Genomic DNA, 10,584 nt, shown 5'->3' on the forward strand with positions numbered 1-10,584 from the left:
CTTCTCTCACTACAAGTGAGAGACACACATGTGACATTCTTTGAATCATCTATATTTTACTAAAGATCAATGAATATCATAAAACTTCCACCACAATGTCATTTATTTCTAAATTCAGAAATGTATATGAAAGAATGTTATGACAAATTGTCATCCATCTCTCATACAATTATCTTGGAACGTCTGACTGCTATCGGGATCGCTCACAATGCACTAGTCTGGTTCAGGTCATATCTACATAATAGAAAACAGTTCATTCAGGGGAAAAATGTCACATCAAAATCTACAACAGTCACCCATGGTGTTCCTCAGGGCTCAGTGCTGGGACCACTGCTTTTTATCATCTATATATTACCTCTAGGCAACATTCTCCGTTCCTTTGGGATTCATTTTCATTGTTACGCTGATGATACACAATTATATCTCTCCACAACACCTAACACCTCTCTTCCCCCCTCCGCTCTCACCTCCTGTCTGCAAGCTATCAACAACTGGATGTCAATCAATCTTCTCAAACTCAATGGAAATAAAAGTGAGGTTCTCCTCATTGGTTCAAAGGCCACACTCTCCAAAAGTCAACCGTTTACTATGTCAGTTGATGGTTCTCCGATTCCCACTTTCTCCCAAGTCAAAAGTCTCGGTGTCATTCTAGACAGTACACTTTCCTTTGGCCCTCACATCAGCAATATCACTCAGACTTCTTACTTTCACCTCCGCAACATCTCTAGACTCCGCCCTTCCCTCTCCCAACACAGTACACAGGTCCTTGTTCATGCCCTGATCACATCCCGCATTGACCACTGCAACGCCCTCCTCATTGGCTCCACAAGTAAACTTCTCCATCGTCTCCAGTCCATTCAGAACTCGGCAGCTCGGATTATCACCTGCACCAGATCAACTGACCACATTACACCACTTCTTATTCAGCTCCACTGGATTCCTGTTTTTCACCGGATTAATTACAAAATTCTGCTGCTTACCTTCAAAGCCCTCCATGACCTTGCCCCCTCATACCTCTCAGACCTGCTTCTTCCCTATAATCCTTCTCGAACACTTCGTTCCTCCACGGCTGAAATTTTAACTGTACCAACATTCACACTTAGCACCATGGGGGCTAGAGCCTACAGCCTCTCTGCCCAACGTCTCTGGAACTCTCTCCCACTTCACATTCGCCAATTGGACTCTCTCCATCAATTCAAATCACAACTTAAAACACATCTGTTTAGATTAGCTCATCCTACATAAATTGTATAATTCCAATTTAACTTACTGGACTTAATGGTTTTTAGCATCAAGATCGTACATATTCATTTGATTTTACTATTGATATTATTGTTGGGCTTGTATTAATGTCTTGTTTATTTTTTCTGTAAGGTGTCCTTGGGTGTCTTGAAAGGCGCCATCAAATAAATTGTATTATTATTATTATTATTATTATAAACTCGGTATAATAAATGTTCTAAAACTTTTCTATAATTCGATCCACTGCTCGGTCTGAATGAAAATTCAAATTATAAATACTGAGGTCCCAAATCTGAGTTTGCTAAAGTTTCACAGATCTACATATGTGCATTTTCAGATATTGGAAGGCCAAACAATTGCAGGGCTGCCAACACTCACTCATTGACCGTGAGACTCACGAAACTGACACTTTTCACACACGCTCTCACGCCACACATCCATTTTCTCACGCATAGAAAAGAGGACACTGACACCGGCAGACAAGACAGAGCAGTTTACTTCTGATATAAAACAAATGATCAGCTCTCAGATTATGTCAATTTTATTACGAAATGCATTCAATGAATGCCATTTTGGCGCTTGTAAATGTGACGTGATCTCTGTAGCAGCGCCTCAGTTCAATCGGCACGTGACCGACCATCTTTTACTCTTCTTTACAAGTAAATAAACCTGAATGAACAATAGGCGTGACTTTTCCGGTCAACGTACGCTAAGCTGCTGTCGAATCACAACACAGGAACCGCTGACACAACCAGAACTCGTTACGTATTTCTGAAGGAGGGACTTCATAGAACAAGGAAGTCATCAGCCCGTTTTTAGGAAAGTGAAAACAGCGGTATACAGATAAGTACATTTAACTAATTTGCGGGCATCAGGGAGCCGGTATCAATATGCGGGAGACTCCCAGAACTTCCAGGTGTGATGGAGAGTCTGAGACATTCGGATCCATTTGCAGTAATTTTATTGAAACACACAATGAAGCAAGAGACAAGGCAGACTAGGAACAGGCAAGGGAGATCCAGGAATCAGAGTTGTTACCAGGCGTGGGTCAGGGCAGGCAGAGAACGTTCGTAAAGGATCCTTGGAAACACAGGCTGGGGTCGGAGAACCAGGAATACTTGGGTAGATACAGAGATCGCTTGGAAATGAACGCCGTGGCAGAATCAAGACTTCGCAATGAAGGTGAGTTGGGAGTGTGCATATAAAGGGAGCTGAGAGAGTCAGAGTGAGAACAGGTGCGCTGATAATGGGATGGGACAGGGCTGGTAGATAATGAGTGTGAGGAGGTGGAAGATGGGAAGTGCAGTCCTAGTACTCAGGGGAAAGTGATCTGATGCCGCCAGAGGGAGGCGATAGAGGTCGTTCCGTGACACCAGGACACTTGGGTCTGAAATACTTCCACACCGCTGACATGGCTATTCTGTAAGTTAGCTAAACTCTCATACTCATGCGACTATAATTGGCTACTACTGTTATCACGTGACAGGCTGGACCGCTTAACTGGATGTCGCAGCAAATAGTTAGGGAAAGTTAAGCATTTTTTTGGCCAATCTGCAAAAAAAATTCTTACCAATAGCTTTTTTTACCATGTGTTCCTATAGGTGTCTAGTAACCTCCCAATTTATCCACGGCCAAATCCTCGGGGAAACGCCTGGAGAGGCCATCAAAGTTGGGGTGCCCAGAGGGCCTGGGTACCAAAAAAAAAGATTTTTTTTTTTTTTTAGCAATATTAGCTTTTGAGATGTCTAACTATGGGTTTTTAGGGGTGCTGAATCTATCCCAGCCATTAGTTTTGAGTAAAAATGACTCCAAATCCATACAAAATCCATAAAAATGTTTAAAACCATTACAAAACAAAACTTCCTAAATCAGTTTAAAATTTACCAAACCTCATCCAACTCCCCTGCATCTCCCTCACTCCTGTTATCATCTGGCTGGTTGTGTTCTGGCAAGAGTTACCATGACAGTTCCCACAAACAGAAATACACTTGACTCCTAGCTGCACCTGAGAGTGTCACAGTCCTCAGCACAGTTGCAGCTGACAAACTTCAGAAGGTGGTCCGGTGCAATGGGACCACCTCTGTTGTAGGGACTGGTGCATAACCTTGTTCTCCTTGTTTCCATCCATACTCAAGGACATCCAGTTATGGACTTTGTCAAGTCAAGTCACCTTTATTTATATAACGCTTTTTACAATACAGATTGTATCAAAGCAGCTTCACAGTGATAATATGAAAATAATACAACAAAGTTTGCTTCTAGAAGAACATTGCGGCATCGTCCACCTTAAGTAAGGTAGATCAATAATATTGTTGAATATTAAATGTCCCCAACTAAGCAAGCCAACAGCCAAGGCAACAGTGGCAAAGAACCAAAACTCCATCAGTGACAGAATGGAGAAAAAAGCCTTGGGAGATCCCAGGCTCAGTCGGGGGCCAGTTCCAGGGCCGTGGGAAGAGGTTTTAAGTTGGGGGTGCTGTAGTGGGAGGTGCATTTTTTGCGCGTCAGGTGGACACCTCTTAATAATGTCTAATGTCTAAGTGTTAATAATTAACAAAGTAAACACACACTAATAAGAATGAACCATATTTATACCAATCTTGTAACCAGACTCCGTTGAACACAGCAGACACGTACAAATAGCCAAGATAGTTAAACAGCTCCAAAAGGTTGTCGCGCACAGCGGACCACAAAAGCAAATATTTTTAACAGCACATATAAGCCTACGTTATTTAAACTTATGGCTCTGTCAGGGCGCAGACAAACACTCACAGAACACAGCTAATAAGAACATAAAAATAGCCTACGAATAATTAAAACGGTCCACAGGCTGACAGCGCAAACGAACATATCCAAATATAGGCACATTTTCGCCGTTTCAAAAGCCCAATTTGCACAGCACACAATAATATAACCAAATACATTTCTGCAGCAAATTTATCAGTGTGAAATTAATGCGTATGTTATGTTAAACTGCTCAACTGCAGCTCATAATAAACCAAACGTTTTACCTTGAGCAGGGTGCTCCTGTTAAATTACTCCAAATGTGGCTTGGCGCTCAGGAGCTGAGTAGATAAAGTCTCTCATGAGGGAATGGATGTCCAAAGCATTCAAAATGTCTGTGTGGACATTCATCAGGGACAAGTGTGTGAGTCTCTTCTGTGTCATGGTGGACCGTAACCATGTTTTTAATCGGCGCAAGTTGGAGAATGATCGCTCGGATGAGGCCACTGATATAGGTAAACACAGACACAATTGTATGAGTTTTTCAGCCTCAGTAAACAGAGCTCTCGTTTGAGGATGGAGCTTAGATAGGCATGATGCTACATCTCTCACTGTGCTACATTGAGATTCTCTGGTGACATCGCAAAGCATTTTGAGCTGGAGATTAAGGCGGTCTATGTCCAGCTCCTTGGGAAGCTGAAGGGGCTCCAAATCAACAGTTCCTCCTCCTGCTGCCACTATTACTGCCCTCTCTCGGCTCGCTGCTATAGTCATACTCTCTTGGTCAAACCGTCTCTTCAGCTCCGCTGACACCAAGTCAACAGCCTGGTAAAACTGATGTCGCCAAATCACTGTTGCTGCGTTGTGCGCCACTGCCTCTGGTTCCGTGGTTTGGCGAAAGCGGCCCGGGGTTCTGCTCACTCTTGCGGTGGTGTCTGGCATTTTCAGGTCCATCTCTGAGGCACATGCTTCAACCTTGAGGACCATCTCCTCCACAATGTCATCATCACGAAGTGCCGCTATGCGATCTTTGAGCACATTTGCGCATTCAAGTGCACCAAGGGCACTTGCTTTGGAGCTCTGCAGGCCCCGGGCCACTGCCTCGCAGGGTTCGAACAGTGCTTGGCAACAGAGAAGACCGAAAAATGTTCTCCCTTTTCGGGCTTTGTTCCACAGTCCCCCAATCTTTGATCTGCTGTCCCCTCTGAGCAGCTTCTTGTCCTCTTTCAGCAAATTGAGTGTAGCCAGAAGAGTACTGTAAGAGAAACAGACGCGTTTGATGGCTGTGGCGCGGACGCACCATCTCGTCGGGCAAAGGCCTAGGATGTTAACCGCAACCTCATCGCAACCGAAAAGCGACTCAAAAAGCTGTTTGCACTTTGACGATTCTCCAATTACAGTAGCAACACCCCGTACAAAATTCAAAGTGTCGGCCACAAGGCTCACTTCACAAGCAACTTCTTGGAGCACCAAGTCCAGCGCGTGGTTGTTACAGTGTACATACATTGACTGAGGGCACAATTCTTTGAGGCGAGCCTGCACTCCTGAAAAGCACCCGGACATATTACTGGCTCCATCAAAGCAGTATGCTACAAGGCGTTCGATTGGAATGTTCAGTCTCAAAAACACATCCTTGATGCAGGAGAAAAGAGTTTTTCCAGTGCTGTCCTGTGCATTATAAAATCCCAAAAATAAACAGTGAGACTCCAGGCTGCCGTCAACAAATTGCAAATTACACGAGAGCTGCTCTGTTGTGCTCACGTCAGTAGTCCCATCAGCTGTTAATCCATAAAATCTGGATTCCGATGAACGGGCGACAATATCCCTTTGAATAGCATGGGCAAACTGTTGGATAATTTCACTTTGTATGGTGTTGGACATCCAGTTGTCTCTTCTCATCACCCATTCTCGTTCTTTAGGGAGATCATAGGTGCGTTCCAACATCAGTTCGTAAAGGATTCCATCACGTGTGGTGTCACCCCTGAACGGCATCCCCTTGCTGCCCAGGAATCTGATGGATCTAAACAGTAGTTCCAAAACATGTCGAGCGGTCCCCTGCTGTTCGGCAAGAGCATTAGACAGGAGGGCATTGATAGGCACATTACCCAAAGCAGCGTGTCTTTGAACTGAATCCATGTGTAACTTTGATCGTTCATGTTCCTTGAATTTTGCAGTGGCTTTACGCCAGTTTCCAAAGCCGCCTGACACGAATGGGTTGTCTACCCTAAAACTGTCTGCATTGATAAGTTTTTTTTCTATTGCTTTCAGACAAGCAAAACACAAAACTCGATTGGTCTCAGTCACGTAATGCAGCCACTTCCATTTGTTAAACCAAGCTGGTGTGAATGCACGATTGAAAGTTTCTGTTCCAAAATGTCTACTAGGAAAAACAAAGTTAGATGGCTGGAAAGGCTCCTCAAATGCAGCTAGCGTGCTAAATCCACCACCAGTGCTAGCAGCATTGCATGGAGGAGCGGCAGGCTCGTGAGGGTTGTTACCGCAGGTCTTGGCGGTCTCTGAGGCAAAACTAGCAGGCCTACTAGGCTCTGGCGAAGAGCTGGTCGGTGTCGGGATGCTTTCCTGTATTCTCTGGACTTCCGTCGTGCTCTTTTTAGAAGCTGGTGTACCAAAAAAATCCAAAATTCTTTTCTGTGCCATTTTGATATCTAGATACCTTCATGTTTTTTTAATTATTATTTTTATACCTTCACTGTTGCAACGTCTTCGCCTTGACGTTCAACGTGAGGTCAGTTGACAATGATGCATTCTGGCTGACCCCCCAGGGCGAGTTTTTCAAGGAAACCGTTATTTAGAATGTGTCACTTTATGGTTTCCATGGTGACGCGTCATTGCTTGTCACGTGACACCGCAACAACAACAGAGCTGAATGAATGATGATATGCTTTTATGTCATTTTTCCTTTTTATTCAAAATATTCACAAATTTGTTAGATATGGCATTAAATATCTGATATTCCGATTGTCAAATATATGCAAGTGGAAGTGTTTTGTTGTTTAAACACCTTTATAACGATCGCGTTAGTTGAGCTGTATGCGCGATGGGCGACGGCATCTTAGTTTGTGCCGCAGACGCAGTTCAGAGAATCGGATCTGTTGGATTTACCACATGTGAATTCATCCACTTCTCCCGAAATACATAAAACTAAGTGGCTGGTGAACTGGGAGAAGAATAGAGTAAACTTTAAAGTTACTTTCACAATGTGTATCTGATATGAATAAAACAACGTGTCTAATTATAATGGAAAGGATTATTATTGCCTCTTCCTTTGACATCAGTGTGTATTTTACAAACTCTAAATGTATTGTGTTTTTTTTTTAGTACTTATATGTCTGAAACCTAAAATAAACATTATGTGGTTGAAAACACTGAAAAGTTGTGATATATGACAGCTCTGAACGCGCCTGTCTCTGGCTCAGCGCCAGCCAACAAGCGAAAGCTCATTTGAATTTAGCAGTTGATCACGTCATGCACTGGGACCAGCCTAGACTGATAACACCGGTGTGATCGTACGTACGTGCGAAAGGGTCAATAATTATTTAGTTGTACTCAAAACCTTTTCGTGCATAAACTTCTTAGGTTAATAACAAACAGGAAAAAATAAAAAAATGTTTTAATACGTTTATTTATTTGCATCTGTCAGAGAGTGCTGTAATGTCTGCATTTTTCAACGGGGGTGCTGCAGCACATGCTTCCCTACTTCCCACGGCCATGGCCAGTTCTCCTCTGGCCAATCAGTGAACAGTGTATGATTATGATTCAGGCAGCATTACAGGTCAGTTATGACACAAACTAGTGAGCAAAGTCAGATTGGATCAGAACATTTATCCAGTTCCATCTGGTTGGAGGTCGGAGTCATCACGTCGGTATGTAGACGGGTTTGTTGAGGATCAGTGCTGATGGCTGTCGTGTCGATGAGGCCTTCACAGGGCTGATGAGGGATGCTTTGTGGATGGGCCCAGGCGCAGGTCTTTCATCTGATCTGGATACGGCCCGGATTCAGCTGACTTCAGTAAACAGGAGAGAGACTAGTTGACTAGTGTAGCAGACTTTATAGCAGTAGCCTATCTCTGGTCTGGAGATATGCCCGCAGAGAGTGCTGTGCTGCAGCTCCTGTAGTCGGAGGCAGTTTCTCAGGCTTGATGCTCCCGGCTGCGGCCCGGACAGTTGAACAGTTCGCAGCCAGCTTTGATGATGTCACTTTTCTTGGCTCTGATGTCATTGAACACATCCATGGCCCCCTCTGCTTTGTCAGTCTTGCAGAGCTTGGTGAGCAAAGTTGGTTTGCTAAACCCAGAAATTGCTGATACGGTATCGCAGCCAGAGAAGCTGTGTAGGAAGATCAGGTATGTAACAGAACCTCTCCGGGAGGGCCACCCGGATCTTTCCAACATCGTGGTTTGCCCTATGATGGACCAGCATAACCATAACGTCGGTGTCCTCGGCCCTCACCTCAACAGAGGACTCTATTGCCTCATTTAGTGATGCACACACGATAGAAGTGTCAGCATCATCAGAGCATTGGTGTACACCCCGAAAGCCAAAAATATTCAGACTCATAAAACTGTGCGTATGTATGGAACAAATAGGTTGGTGTCCATTCTTGATTCTTCATTGTTGACTGCTTTGGTAGATGTAAATTAATAACCAGTATATGGATAATCAATGATGGAGATATACATCTGAATGATCATATATAGCAGATGTCAAACATATTTTAACTATATTAACAAGTGAATGACAGAACAAATCGTGGAAGATCTGGTACTTGATCTCTGTTGCTTTCTGCTATTAATTAAGTGATGGAGAAAAATTATGATAAGTTGGAAGAATGTTTGTAACCAATTAATTAATGTAATTTTTTTCTTACTCTGGTAGTCAATGGGTGGTGAGATCTGCTTGGTAACAAACATTTTTCCAAATATCTTCCTTTGTGTTCTGCAGAACAAACAAAATCATACAGACTTGAGGGTGAGTAAATGATGACCGACTTTTTATTTTCAGGTGAACTATCTCTTTAAATCAGGATTTACTTGAACTGATTCTGTATTTCTGTGTCTTTTAGACCAGGTGAGAGTGAAAGAGCAAAGACAAGAACTGAATGAAGAGGAGGAACATCGTAACTTTAAAACTCAAAGAACAAAAGCCAAAAAGCTGCACACCTGCACTCAGTGTGGAAAGAGTTTCTCACGGAAAGAAAACCTTAACACACACATGAGAATTCACACTGGAGAGAAACCGTATACATGCACTCAGTGTGGAAAGAGTTTCAGAGCTTCATCCGCACTCAGTTGTCATCTGCGCATTCACTCTGGAGAAAGGCCATTTAACTGTGATCAGTGTGGTAAAGACTTTATTTCATCATCAAAACTAAAAGATCACCTGAAAGTTCATTCAGACGAGAAGCCTTATGTGTGTTCTCTCTGTGGAAAGAGTTTTTCAAGGCTGGACAGTTTTAAACTGCACCAGAAAACACACAATGACGTGAGAGATTATATGTGCTTTGACTGTGGGAAGAGCTTTACTACATCTGAGCATCTGAAACAGCATCAAAGAATTCATACTGGAGAAAAACCTTACAAGTGCTCATATTGTGACAAGAGATTCACTCGGTCTGGATCTCTGAAATCACACGAGCGAGTTCATACTGGAGAGAAGCCGTATCACTGTACTCAGTGTGGGAAGAGCTTTACTACAGCTGACAATCTGAAACAGCATCAACGAATTCACACTGGAGAAAAACCTTACAAGTGCTCATATTGTGACAAGAGATTCACTCGGTCTGGAAACCTGAAATCACACGAGCGAGTTCATACTGGAGAGAAGCCGTACGACTGTACTCAGTGTGGGAAGAGTTTCACCCAATCAAGTAGTCTAGTGAATCATATTAGAAAGCATTGTTCTGTGTCACAGCGAGCAAATGTTTTATGAGATTCACATTAAGTAAATGTGTAGTTAGTTAACTAATAAACTAATGTTTCTGTGAATGCCACACACATTTTTTTTTTTTTTTTTTTTTAATTATTGAATTATTAGATTGAATGCTTACTCAAAGAAATATCACAATTAAAAGAGGCTGGAAACAAATGTAAGAAAAAATTTAAGAAAAAATGTAAGAAAAAATACAACAATCAGTTATTTTTCAACACATGAAGCAATTTCTTCAATTTTAGTTTTTTAAAGCTTTTGTTAGGCTATATAAAACCTGTATTTTCTTAAATAGATTTATTTAAAAGTACACATTTCTCTGCAACATAAAAGTTGTAAATAAGCTCTGTAAAATAACAAATAAAATGACAATTTCACTGACAATGTGTGATTTTGTGAGTAAAGGTTATCTACAGATCCAATACTTCAAATAAACAATGAGATTTATATAAGCAAATGTATAGTGAAAAAAACTTGTGTTACGTTACATTGTTTTTTTTTTGTAACTTCCTTAATTGTCATTTAGCTGTCACTTTCATTTCAATGTATACATGACAGATTTTTGTTATGTCATTTATTTCTAAATTCAGAAATGTATATGAAAGAATGTTATGATAAATTGTCATGCATAAACTCGGTATAATAAATGTTCTAAAACTTTTCTATAATTCG

The 10,584-nt window shown here is 42.0% G+C and overlaps 1 protein-coding gene across 1 annotated transcript in view; it reads right to left on the bottom strand.

Annotated features, from left to right (window-relative positions):
- LOC306997106 (uncharacterized protein) overlaps positions 1–10,584 on the bottom strand; it is a 417,445-nt gene that overhangs the window by 235,178 nt on the left and 171,683 nt on the right. The gene's annotated exons all lie outside the window — the stretch shown is intronic.

This window comes from Phoxinus phoxinus (genome assembly GCF_949152265.1).
Source record: "Phoxinus phoxinus genome assembly, chromosome: 4".
NCBI lineage: Eukaryota > Metazoa > Chordata > Actinopteri > Cypriniformes > Leuciscidae > Phoxinus > Phoxinus phoxinus.